General features: G+C 36.1%; 1 protein-coding gene across 31 annotated transcripts in view; it reads left to right on the forward strand.

Moving 5' to 3' along the window:
- GULP1 (GULP PTB domain containing engulfment adaptor 1) overlaps nt 1–12,954 on the forward strand; it is a 314,696-nt gene that overhangs the window by 85,789 nt on the left and 215,953 nt on the right. For all 31 annotated transcript variants that reach the window (XM_054478465.2, XM_054478469.2, XM_063647689.1 and 28 more), the window contains exon 2: nt 8,193–8,317. The gene's annotated coding sequence lies outside the window, so the exon portion shown is untranslated. The remainder of the gene's footprint in view (nt 1–8,192; nt 8,318–12,954) is intronic.

Raw genomic sequence — 12,954 nt, forward strand, 5'->3', positions numbered from 1 at the left:
TTTTCATTAATACTGAAATGTATTTACATAGTTTTACAGTTTTCAGGAGTAACAGGTAGTCTTAAAAATTAATAGTGGCTTTTAGAATAGGTGTTGTATAAATATTTTCTTTAATCATCTGAATATTTCTAATGTATTAAAATACTATAGTAAAGAATAGAGAGAATCACAATTTCATCTTCTAAATGAAAGAAGGAAGGCAGGGGCTTAAAATATGGGGAATATTTGGAAAAAATTCTGTTTCTATTGATCTTGGTGCTGAAATCCATATTTGCAGTGTTTTACAGATATGTTCGCTCCCCTGTATCCTCAGGGGATTGATTCCAGGGCCACCAGCAGATACCAAAATCTGTGCATACTCAAGTAAGGCTGCAGTAGCCATGCGGAACCCGTATATATGAAAAGCCAGCCCTCCATATCCACATGTTTTGCATTCTGTGAATACCAGTACTTTCCATTTAAGTTTGATTTCAGTTGCAAACCCTGTGGGTATGGAGGGCCAAGTGTATTTATAAAAAAAAAAAATCTACCTGGAGGTGGACCGATCCATGCAGTCCAACCTGTGTTGTTCAAGGGTTAACTGTATTCCTAGTGTTAAATGATAAACTAAATGCAAAGATGATTAATCCCCAAAATTAAATGTAATTAAATCTATAAAACACATCTGACAAATACAATTTTAATAATTAATTAAATACACTTTTAAAAACACCTGTGATAATGACTTACTTGCTTTAATGCCTTTGTATCAATTCATAGCTAAGGTCTTAACGTAAGATTTAGCAATTTACATTACGTTATTTTATGGACAAAATATATAATAATGACATTAAGGGAAAATAAAATGTAAGGCAACCTTTCCTAATCTAATGATAGAATTGAGTGAACAGTTGGTTACCTGTAAGAAGAGCAACCAAGTTAAAGGAACAAAACGTTCAAAGGCCATAAGCCATAAGGTTTTCATTAAAACCTCAGAAAACTTCATTGAAATGTCGTGAAATTAAAAAGCACACCAAAAGGAAAATAAAAATTATAAAATAAGCATTCAATAAACATATAAACTTATACTTCACTTGCAGTTAAAGAAGTATACATTTTAGAAAAAGGGATAAAATTTGCCAAATTGTCAAAGATTAAAAAGATAATTGCTGGCAAGTGTGGTTTAAATTCAACATTGTCATATGCTATTGGTGGAAGTCTATGTTGACATATCTTTCCAGAAAATAACCTGATGATGTGCATTAAAATACTAAAAAGATCAAATACTTTTTGACAGGAATTTCACTTTTATGAAGCCACAATAAAGAAATAATGTGGGCCGGGTGCAGTGGCTCATGCCTGTAATCCCAACACTTTTGGAGGCTAAGGCTGACAGATCACGAGGTCAGGATTTCGAGACCAGCCTGCCCAACATAGTGAAACCCCATCTCTACTAAAAATACAAAAATTAGCTGGGCATGGTGGCATGTGCCTGTAGTCCCAGCTACTTGGGAGGCTGAGGCAGGAGAATCACTTGAACCCGGGAGGCGGAGGTTGTGGTGAGCCGAGATTGCACCACTGCACTCCATCCTGGGCAACAGAGCAAGACTGCATCTCAAAAAAAAAAAAATAAAAAGGAAGAATTTTGAGATGAGCACAGCAAATATTTATGTACAAAGATATGTACTATGATTTTATTTACAGTGTGAAAGATATGGAACTTTTAAACACACCAATGGAAATAATAATTACTGTATATTGCTGAGTTTTTATGTGTCAGGCTATATGATTAGTGCTGTGTATAGATTATCTCATTTATGTCTAAGTTCACATTAATGTGTAGTTAGCATTTATTTCTAAATTTACCTACCACTGTGTTTATAATAGACAAGATTTTTCTCAGTGGAACTCACCTTTCATCACGTGTGGAAGCTGTATGACTTAGGAGAATTGGCCATATTTGTATCTCCAGGAATACTCCCTGATTGTCTTAAGCCAGTCAGTGATTCTGCACCCCTACCAATTGGTTAGCAATGTGCTTATCACTTCATTGGCTCAGATAAGAATGAATACCCAAACTTTTGATTAGGGATTGAGCTAGAAATTATCTTCTCCCCTTAGTTCTTAGTTATATAAATGGTACAATAAAAATTGAGAATAGGAAATTTATCAATAAGAAAAAGTTGTGCAAAAAGCCAGCTGGGCAAAAGCTAATGTTACATAAAAGAAATGCAAATCAAAAACAATATATCAGCCAATTTTCCTATTATAATTCAATTTTCTTATTGAATTAAAATAAATTTTTAAGACCCTGATATATATGAACAGTATAGGAAGATTGGGGTGAGGTTTGCATACTTTTTCACTTCTCTGGGAGTGTAATTTGCCCTATTTTCCAGACAAAGTATTGTAATTATATACAGACTTTGATCTGGTAATTTCCATTCTCCCTTGTTTCAATAGTCAGATGTTTAAGCAGTGATTTATATAACAGATAAAATACATACATACAATATATCATTCAATACTTTAAGTGTTTCACAAACTTTGTAATCGTTTATTTCTCAAAACAACACTGTGTTAGATTATATGGATGAGAAGACTAAGGCATATCCTGTCAAGGCAACATAGTTTTGGAATCAGGCTTATAACACTTTCCAGGCCAGCTACAGTCATTTTAGTCACTACGCTACTTTGCTTCAATTCTACTCATCACAGTGTCTCTATATAGAAAAAAAAAAAAGGAAAAATCTTAAATGTGGAACATTAGAATGGGCAAAAAAAGTTATAAGGTGGCATGTTACGCCAATAGTATTTATTTGAAGACTTATTTAATGATATAAGAATATGATTGCACTGTAGGTGACAAAAGGTAGGAAATGAAATTGTATGTTGTCTTTGTTTGTATTGCTATAAAGGAATACCTGAGGCTAGGTAATTTATAAAGAAAAGATGTTTATTTGGCTCATGGTTCTGCAAGCTATATACGACACATGGTGCCACCATCTGCTTCTGGTGAGGGCTTTAGGCTGTTTAAACTTGTGGCAGAAATTGAAGTGAAGCCTGCATGAGCAGAGATGACATGGCAAGAGAAGAGGCAAAAGAGAGAGGGGAGGGAGGTGCCAGGCTCTTTTTAACAAACACCTCTTACAAGGGGTAACAGAGCAAGAACTCACTCATTACCACCAGGATGGCACCAAGCCATTCATGAGGGATCTGCCCCCATGACCCAAATACCTCTCACTAGGTCCCACGTTTAACATTGGGGATCACATTTCAACATGAGGTTTGGAGGGTGAAATAGCTGAATTATTGCATATGTATAGTACAATTTCAGTTTTAGAAAAAGACTGGGTAGAAGGTGTCTAAATATTATCTTTTAGGTTATCTTAATATAGATGATTTTTATTTTCCTTTATAATTTTCTAAGTGTTTTGTTCATACACACACTCACACTATATATACTGAAAAATATAATAACCAAACGTTTCAAGGAAAGTGACTTGTGTTTTCCACTAATTTCAGCAAAAAGAGTGAATGACTTGATAATTGTTCTCCTACTTTTTCTAATCAGAAAAATTTCCTGCCATTAAGAGCTTCAAAGCACTGCTGAAAGTTTAACAGCACATGCAATGGAAAGCATGGATTGAATTTGATTTTAAATTGATAAATTTAAAATTCTTATGTGTTCTGAAGAGTTTGTCATGTCTCATCCACTATCACTTTTTTCATTACCATACTGAAAGCTGAGGGTATGGAACTCAGAATGCATTTGGAAGAATAACAGGTGATATGAATTCTTGGTCCTATCTGATTTCCTGGAACTGAAAAACCCAGGATTAAAGCTATCTTTGTCTGGTTCTATTCCTATATAAATTAAATTATAAAGATCTTTCCAGTTTTACATCTTATAAATATGAATGCCTTGAGTCTATTTTGCATTATCATCTAACAAATATACACACATTTCTAAGAAGTAATTTGCTTGTTTCATCCCCTCCCTTTCATGTCTCTTCAGAGCTGCCTTGGCAATATGATCTTCCTAAACACATATCTAAAACACATATCTTACTGTACTGCTTCCCTGTTTAATCATACTTCCAACACCTTTAGGGTAAAATACAAATGTTATAACATGGCAGTCAGGAGCCTTCCTGATGTGGCCTCATCTTATTACTAAAGTTTTATACAAAAGAGTTTCCTATAAATATTCTATTTTAAAATAAAATATTCTAACTAATAGCCTATCCTTGAAGATGGCATGTTCTTTCTTATTCCTGTGCCTTTGCTTATGATGTTTCCTTTGCCAACCGTGGCTTTCCCCACCTTCCTCACTGGACAGCTTCTGTGAACTGAAGGTTAATGAGTCTTATCTCTTTTAGGAAGACTTTTCTGTAGCGCCTAGCCTTGCCATGAACATAGTCCTTATCACACTGTTGCATGCAGAGGAATATACAGACTTATTTTCCTCTCACTAGTAACTAAACAATTGGGCATTCAATAGCTGTTCAGTGAATATTGGTTTAATGAAGAAAATTACTTTTCTAATTTTATTTTACTTAGAGTGTAGGGGTATAGGTATGACTATTTGCATGTCATTTCCTTAGTGAGATGACTAGAATACATAGGAAGTGATTGCTCCAAGCTACTTAGGACAATCATCCTAATATCACCTTCTTTGTACCTTTTGCTTGGAACATGGGGTGAAAACATTTGAGAAGGTGTCTTAAAGGCATACTAAGGCATGTGTACTTTGTGCATTGGTGATGTGGCCAAATTACTTGTTAGAGAAATTACGACTGGCTAGGGATGGATAGGTGGGGAGTGTAAACTAGGAGGGAAAACAAACTGGAGATTGTTGTATTAAGTAGAATTGAATTTATTTAACTGCATGCAGGTGGTAAGGGAGAAAAGCGAGATTAATAATGCCAGATTTCAGGTGGGAGCGATCAGTGGGGATTGTACTGTTTACTTACTTAAAGTCACAGGACAAACAAGAAAAAAATAGAAAAGAAAATCAGGGCCAAGATCTGATTTTATAGATTTTGAATTTAGGAGCCTATAGAGGATAAGAAATAAATATCCAGGAAAACTCCTAAAACATTTTGCAAATTAGATTAAATACTGTTAAATTCTTGGACTTAGGTAAAAAAGAGAATAATGATTTTGAAAATATTTTAAGATCATGATAATGGTGGTCTGTATTTCATATGATGACAAGTAGAAATACAATTTGGCCTGACTTGTTTGTTTTGCTTGGTTTATTGCATATAGAATATTTAAAGATTTACCTGTTACATTAACAAATTGAAGCGTTTTGTCATATTGCAGCATTAATAATGTTTTTCTTAAATGGTACTGTTGGGGATAAAGGAAGTTTTAGTAAAGAAATAGTTGGTTTCATTTAATTTCATATACATCTTCAAATTGTCTGAAAATGTGTAATAAATGGTGGCAAAACAGTATCAAATTGAGCATATTATGTTCATACTAAAATTTTAAGAAGCATTTGAATTGGAAATCAGGATTTTATATTTTAAAATAAAAATATGTTCAAAAGAGCAGCCCCTAAGCCAATCTGAGTTTTGCAAGAATATTCAAAGTGCTCTTTCTATGAAAAATCTAATCATATCAGACATAGAATAATAGATCTCATTTGGAAAATATGTCATTTCCTGCAAGAAGAAAGGCAGAAGTAGGCATAAGTTAGTTCTTATTTTTTGATGTGTGTATTTTTGTGCTCTTCTTTATTCTGTCACATTGCATAAAATATTCTAGTTTGAAAAGTATTCCCTGCAGTATGACTGGGTTTCAGTCAACGTAAGATAAAAATAAAGGCTACGGAGATGTTAAATTGAATTGACCATTTCAAGGATAATATTTTCTTTTATTAAATTTTGGAATTAGATCTATTGAAGAGTTTTATTAACAATTATTTATCTTGATTAAATTGAATTGACCATTTTAAGGAAAATATTTTCTTTTATAAAATTTTGGAATGAAATGTATTGAATAGTTTTGATAACAATTATTTATCTCGAATTATTTCTCTCTAATTTCTGTTCATAAGATCAATAGTTGTCAAAAGAAAAATGGAAAAACTATATCATCCTAAAAAAGAACTAATTTTGTTTTTCCTTTTCTCTCCTCTCTATCTAAGACCAACAAACAAGAAAAACATGATCTGATAAAAGACTGTGGAAATCATGACATGGTTTTATAGTTTACCTTTTAACTATGTGTCATGCTTGAAATTTCCTGTCCAGGATAAACACATCTATTTTTAGAGCTGGAAGTATATGATGATACAACCTTTACATTCTACAGCAAGATGAAATGAATTGTATCATTCATACATGCTAAGATCCAGTGAATGCTAAGAAAATAACATATGATTTAATAAATAATAGTGTCACTGAGTAAGCAAACATTATTTTTCACTAAAATTATAAAATATCAATATATGGCCTTAAAATATACTGTGCTAATATTTTAATTCAAAATTTAAAATTGTTGCTTTTTGTAGTAGATGCTGTTGATGATCAGCCTATAACCTCTCTTTTAGTGCTGTAGTTCAGACTGGCAAAATTTCTAATGCTTATCCTGCATTTCTTTACCTAAGGGATTCTTTGGCCACAAGAGACCACTTTGCCAACCAAATAGGCTGAAAGTTCCGGGGAATTAATGCCCCTGGGAGCAACCGTCAGCTAATGACTAATGAGGATTGGTGTATAAATATGCTAGCTCTCATTCTTACAGTGAGATATATCTGAGGGGTGTATTTCACAGTGGATGTCTGATTTTCCCCAGCCAGATTAAGCTGCAGTTGCCAATAGTGTTACAGGTCTGATAATGATCTCTGTGTTGGTAAGAAGTCTTCCACTCCGGGTCTCACTTCTTTCTTTTCATTCCTGCTAATATTTCCTGGGATCATCTCTCAAATAAACTTCTCACATTGAAGTTATTATTACCTCAGTGTTTGCCTCTGGGGCAACCTAAACTGAGATCCTTTCTTTCTCTCTAAGGTCACGTTAGAATATGAAAAAGAAGCTGGGCGCGGTGGCTCACACCTGTAATCTACCCAGCACTTTGGGAGGCCAAGGTGGGCAGATCACCTGAGGTCAGGAGTTCGAGACCAGTCTGGCCAACATGGCGAAACCCCTTCTCTACTAAAAATACAAAAATTAGCCAGGCATGATGCCACACAGTTGTATTCCCAGCTACTCAGGAGGCTGAGACAGAAGAAAACAAATACATTGAACAAATAGGTCAATAGGCTTCTGAAGAATATTGTGGCTGAGATGGAAAACGATGGCTTTCAAAGTATTCAGATGGCTTAGATTGAAACACAGAGGAAGGGATAAAATAATATTTGAGATCTATCTAAGAGAGTCAAAAATATAGATATGGCATCATCAATGTCTGTATCAAGGGGTTTGTATCAAAGTTATGATGGGAAGCAGGGCACAAGACTTAGATATGTTTCTCCATTCTTCCCCCTCCCTCAAAAAGATCAGGTCTTTTTAGTGTTTTGGCAAAAGATACTGTGCTGTGAATTCTTCTGGTACTTTTTGAACTTATGTCAGCGGTACATTTGAAATAATATAATTAAAGGAAGACATAATTTGTGCTGTTGTGTCTACCCAGAAAGAATTTTTGTTTTGTTTGTTGGAATAAAAATATAAAAGTCTTAACCAATTAACATATCTCTTCTAGTTATAGCATGATTATGAACAGAAGGATAAGCTATCTAAATGCCTTGCCGTAAGAGTCAAAGTAGAATGAAAATGAAAGTAAATCGGTGCTTTCTAAAATTCAGTTTCACCTTCTTAATCACCATGAACAGGATATGTGCTTGGTTAGTCCAAATAAATCATATGTGAATGAGATAGTTGGGGCTACTTGTTGTTCAAGGGGGAAAGGCATATATTGTTAAAGAACTATCACCAAGCTTTAATAGTAACATATCTGTGAGTTAAAACATTTAACACGTCATCTACAAATCTTGCTATTTTCCATTACCTAGGTATCAGTAATAATCCTTTCCAAATATTTACATATTTTATCATTATTTCCCTATTATTTGGTAACTTTCTTGAACATTTGCAAGAAGCATAATTAGAATTTTAAAAGATATGCTGGACTTCTAAATTAAAATAAACAGAAATGTAATTATTGATTAATTCTAAGTTCAATTATGTTTTTCTTTTTAGTTATTTATGATTCCATCTGATATACATAGGAGAGAAACTGATAGAAGAATTCTGATGGCAACTGTATGATAGAAGCTATATAAAGTCGTGTCCATTTTCTTTCAACTATATTTGAGCATACCCAGGTAAGAATAAATGATTATTTATACATTTTCCATTATTTCCAAAAAGGACTTGAAGTTATAAAAATGCTTTTATTATGTGTTGAATGTTTAAAAATATAGTCTTATGTTGTAAAAAATAGTAAAATTCATAAAATAAAATAAAATTAAAAGCACTGATGAGCCTTTTTTCTGAAAATAACTTCTGTCATCATTTTGTTCTATATAATTTTATTTTTGTTTTGTTGGATTTTTCCTTTAAGCAAAGTTACAATGATAGAATTATATTTAGTTCATTTTCATGCAACTGATAAAGACATACTCGTGAATGGGAAATTTACTAGAGAAAGATGTTTAATGGACTTACAGTTAGTTCTATGTGGCTGGGGAGGTCTCATAATCATGGAGGAAGGTGAAAGGCACGTCTCACACAGCAGCGGGCAAGAGAAGAGAACTTGTGCAGGGAAATGCCTGTGTTTAAAACCATCAGATTTTGTGAGACCCACTCACTATCATGAGAACAGCACAGGAAAGACTCGCCCCCATGATTCAATCACCTCCCACCAGGTTCCTGCCACGACATGTGGGAATTGTGGGAGATACAAATCAAGATAAGATTTGGGTGGGGACACAGCCAAACCTTATCATTCCATCCCTGGCCCCTCTCAAATCTCATGTCCTCACATTTCAAAACCAAACATGCCTTCCCAACAATTCCCCAAAGTCTTAACTCATTTCAGCGTCAACTCAAAAGTCCACAGTCCAAAGTCTCATTAGAGATAAGGCAAGTCCTTTCTGCCTATGAGCTTGTAAAATCAAAAGCAAGTTAGTTACTTCCTAGATAAAATAGGGTACAGGAATTGGGTAGATACGGCCATTCCAAATGGGAGAAATTGGCCAATGCAAAGGGGCTACAGGCCCCATGCTGGTCCAAAATCCAGTGGGGTAGTCAAATCTTAAAGCTCCAAAATGATCTCATTTGATGCTATGTCTCACATCCAGATCACGCTGATGTAAGAGGTGAGTTCTCATGGTCTTGGGCAGCTCTGCCTCTGTGGCTTTGCAGGGTATAGCTGCCCTCCTGGCTGCTTTCATGGGCTGGCATTGAGTGTCTGAGTCTTTTCCAGGTGCAGGGTGCAAGTTGTTGGTGGAACTACCATTCTAGGGTCTGGAGGATGGCGGCCCTCTTCTCACAGCTCCTCTAGGTGGTGCCCCAGTAGGGACTCTGTGTGGGGGCTCTGACCCCACATTTCCCTTCCACACTGCCCTAGGAGAGGTTCTCCATGAGGACCCGACCCCTGCAGCAAACTTCTGCCTGGACATCCAGGCATTTCCATACATCTGAAATCTAGGCGGAGGTTCCCAAACCTTAATTCTTGACTTCTGGGCATCCGCAGGCTCAATACCATGTGGAAGCTTCCAAGACTTGGGGCTTGCACCCTCTGAAGCAACAGCCAAGCCATAACTTGGCCACTTTTAGTCATGGCTGGAGCAGCTGGGATGCAGGCCCATCAAGTCCCTAGACTTCATAAAGCAGAGGGACCCTGGGCCTGGCCCAGGAAATCATTTTTTCCTCCTAAACCTCCGGGGTTGCCATGAAGACCTCTGACATGCCCTGGAGACAGTTTCCCCATTATCCTGATGATTAACATTTGGCTCCTCGTTACTTATGCAAATTTATGCAGCTAGCTTGAATTTCTCCTCAGAAAACAGGATTTTCTTTTCTATTGCATTGTCAGACTGCAAATTCCCTGAACTTTTATGCTCTGCTTCCCTTATAAAACTGAATGTCTTTAACAGCACCCTAGTTATGTCTTGATGCTTTGCTGCTTAGACATTCCATCCTCCAGATACCCGAAATCACCTCTCTCAAGTTCAAAGTTCCACAAATCTCTAGGGCAGGAGCAAAATGCCGCCAGTCTCTTTCCTAAAACATAACAAAAGTCACCTTGGCTCCAGTTCCCAACAAGTTCCTCATCTCCATCTGAGACCACCTCAGCCTGGATGTCATTGTCCATATCATTATCAGCATTTTGGTCAAAGCCATTCAACAAGTCTTTAGGGAGTTCCAAACTTTCCCACATTCTCCTGTGGTCTTCTGAGCCCTCCAAACTGTTTCAGCCTCTGCCTGTTAACCAGTTCCTAAGTTACATCTTTAGGTATCTTTTCAGCAGCATCCAACTCCTGGTACCAATTTACTGTATGAGTCTGTTTTCACACTGCTGATGACAACATACCCAAGACTGGGCAATCTACAAAAGAAAGTGGTTTGACTTACAGTTCCATGTGGCTGGGGAGACCTCACAACCATGGAAGAAGGTGAAAGGCACATCTCATACAGCAGCAGACAAGAGAAGAGGGCTTGTGTAGGAAAACTCCCATTTTTAAAACCATCAGATCTCGTGAGTCCCACTCACTATCACGAGAACAGCATAGGAAAGACCCACCTCCATGATTCAATCACCTTCCACAAGGTTTCTCCCATGACGTGTGGGAATTGTGGGAATTACAATTCAAGATGAAATTTGGATGGGGATACAGCCAAACCATACCAATTATATATATACTTTGTTGATTTTCTTTATTATTGTGTAACAAATTTGTTTTCTTCTATTCTTTGAGAATATGAATTAGTGTTTTGTATTTTCTATTATATCTGTTAATATATAATATGTTTTAAAATATTTTTATTTTGTATTTATTATTCAGTCAATTTTCTTATAGATAAATTGATATGTACATCACTTGGTTTGCATTAGTAGCATTACTAAAATTGGTATCACTGGCTCAATGACTGTGCTCTTTTAAAGGCTTTTTATTGTTATTGCTGAGTTTACCTGTAGAAGGTGGTAACAAGTTAAAGTTTTCATTAGCCAGTTTTGAAAATATTGAATCACTGATTAGTGTTTTCTCATTCAAATGATTTTCTTAATGAAACCTAGTTTAAGTTGAAAAAAATGAAAATTAAATTAAAATTTTAAATTTTGGTTGCAGGCAGTAGCAATTTCTTTCTCACATCTATTCAGCAATATATTCCCTTACATAACTAAGCCTAGAGGAAAAGTCAATGTTATAAGGCTGGGTGCGGTGGCTCATGCCTGTAATCCTGCACTTTGGGAGGCCAAGTTGGTGGATTACCTGAGGTCAGGAGTTCAAGACCAGCCTGGCCAACATGGTGAAACCCCGTCTCTACTAAAAATACAAAAATTATCTGGGTGTGGTGGCAAGTGCCTGTAATCCCAGCTACTTGAGAGGCTGAGGCAGGAGATCCCCTTGAACCCGGGAAGCAGAGTTTGCAGTGAGCTGAGGTTGCACCACTGCACTCCAGCTTGGGCAATAAGAGTGAGACTCCATCTAAAAAAAAAAAAAAATAAAGAAAAGTGTATATTATATATGTATAATCTTCCACATTGTTTAAAAATGCACCATTTAGAAATAATATCAAGTATACATTTATCTAATTAATATTTATCGAAAACTTATACTTGTCAAGCACTGTGATTAGCAATGGCAGTGAGGATGGTAAACATTAGAGAAGGGAAGGCACAAAAATAGTTCCTTGTCACCTCTAACTTTCAATAAAATATGGCAAGATAAGAAATACATTTTGGTTTCTTATGTTTAAGTAGGCTGTATTAAGTGTCAAGAAAGAAGTAAAATAATAGGGCAGTTTGTAATGGTAACACTTTCAGCTTGGGAATTGAGGAACACTTTCACAAACAAAAGACCACTTGAGTTGTGCTTTTTAAGGTAGAGAGGAACACTGGCAGGCAAACATTTAAATGGAGAGTCAACTTGGAGCAAAGGTACTGGGCTGGCAAACCATAGGGATGGGATGTTCAGGAAATTGGAAAGAGAGATTAGATATAGCAGAGTAGTTGGAAATGTGTTCTGTGATTTGGATTCTTATAACCAGGCATTTGTGTCTCATTATTATATGGAGAGGAACAATTGCAGGGGAGCCAGATGAACCATGCTATCCTTTAGGAAGTTTAATCTAGGCCAACCGCATTGGCTCATGCCTGTAATTCCAGCACTTTGGGAGACTGAGGCAGGTGGATCGCTTGAGGACAGGAGTTCAAGACCATCCTGGAAAACATAGTGAGAGCCCATCTCTACAAAAAAAAAAAAAAAAAAAAAAAAAAAGTAGAAAAACTTAGCCAGATAGGATGGTGTATACTTGTAGTCCCAGCTCCTTGAGAGGCTGAAGTGGGAGGATCACCTGAGCCCAGGAGGTGAAGGTCGCAGTGAGACATGATCATACCACTGCCCTCCAGCCTGGGTGACAGAGCAAAACTCTGTCTCAAAAAATCTAAAAAAAAAAAAGAAGAAGTTTAATTTAAAAGTGATATGTGTGTTAGACTAATGAAGAGAGAGCAGCTCAAAGGAAGGCAGATTCGTTTGCAGGATTTTCCTAACATTTTGATCACTATTTGCTGAACCCTTGCTACTTTCTAGGCACTAAGCTAGGAACTGTAGGAAAATAAAACGGTGAAGACATAATCTCTACCCTTGAGGAGTTTATAATGTAGCAGATGTACCTGTATGACAAACAAATGAATAGAATACACCATGAAAGCACAAGAGAATCATGTTTAGGTAAAGACTAGTGAGTAAGAATTATGTTGGCATGCAGATACTGAGTTACCAGTAGCCTAGGT

Source organism: Pongo pygmaeus, chromosome 11, assembly GCF_028885625.2.
Source record: "Pongo pygmaeus isolate AG05252 chromosome 11, NHGRI_mPonPyg2-v2.0_pri, whole genome shotgun sequence".
Classification (NCBI taxonomy): domain Eukaryota; kingdom Metazoa; phylum Chordata; class Mammalia; order Primates; family Hominidae; genus Pongo; species Pongo pygmaeus.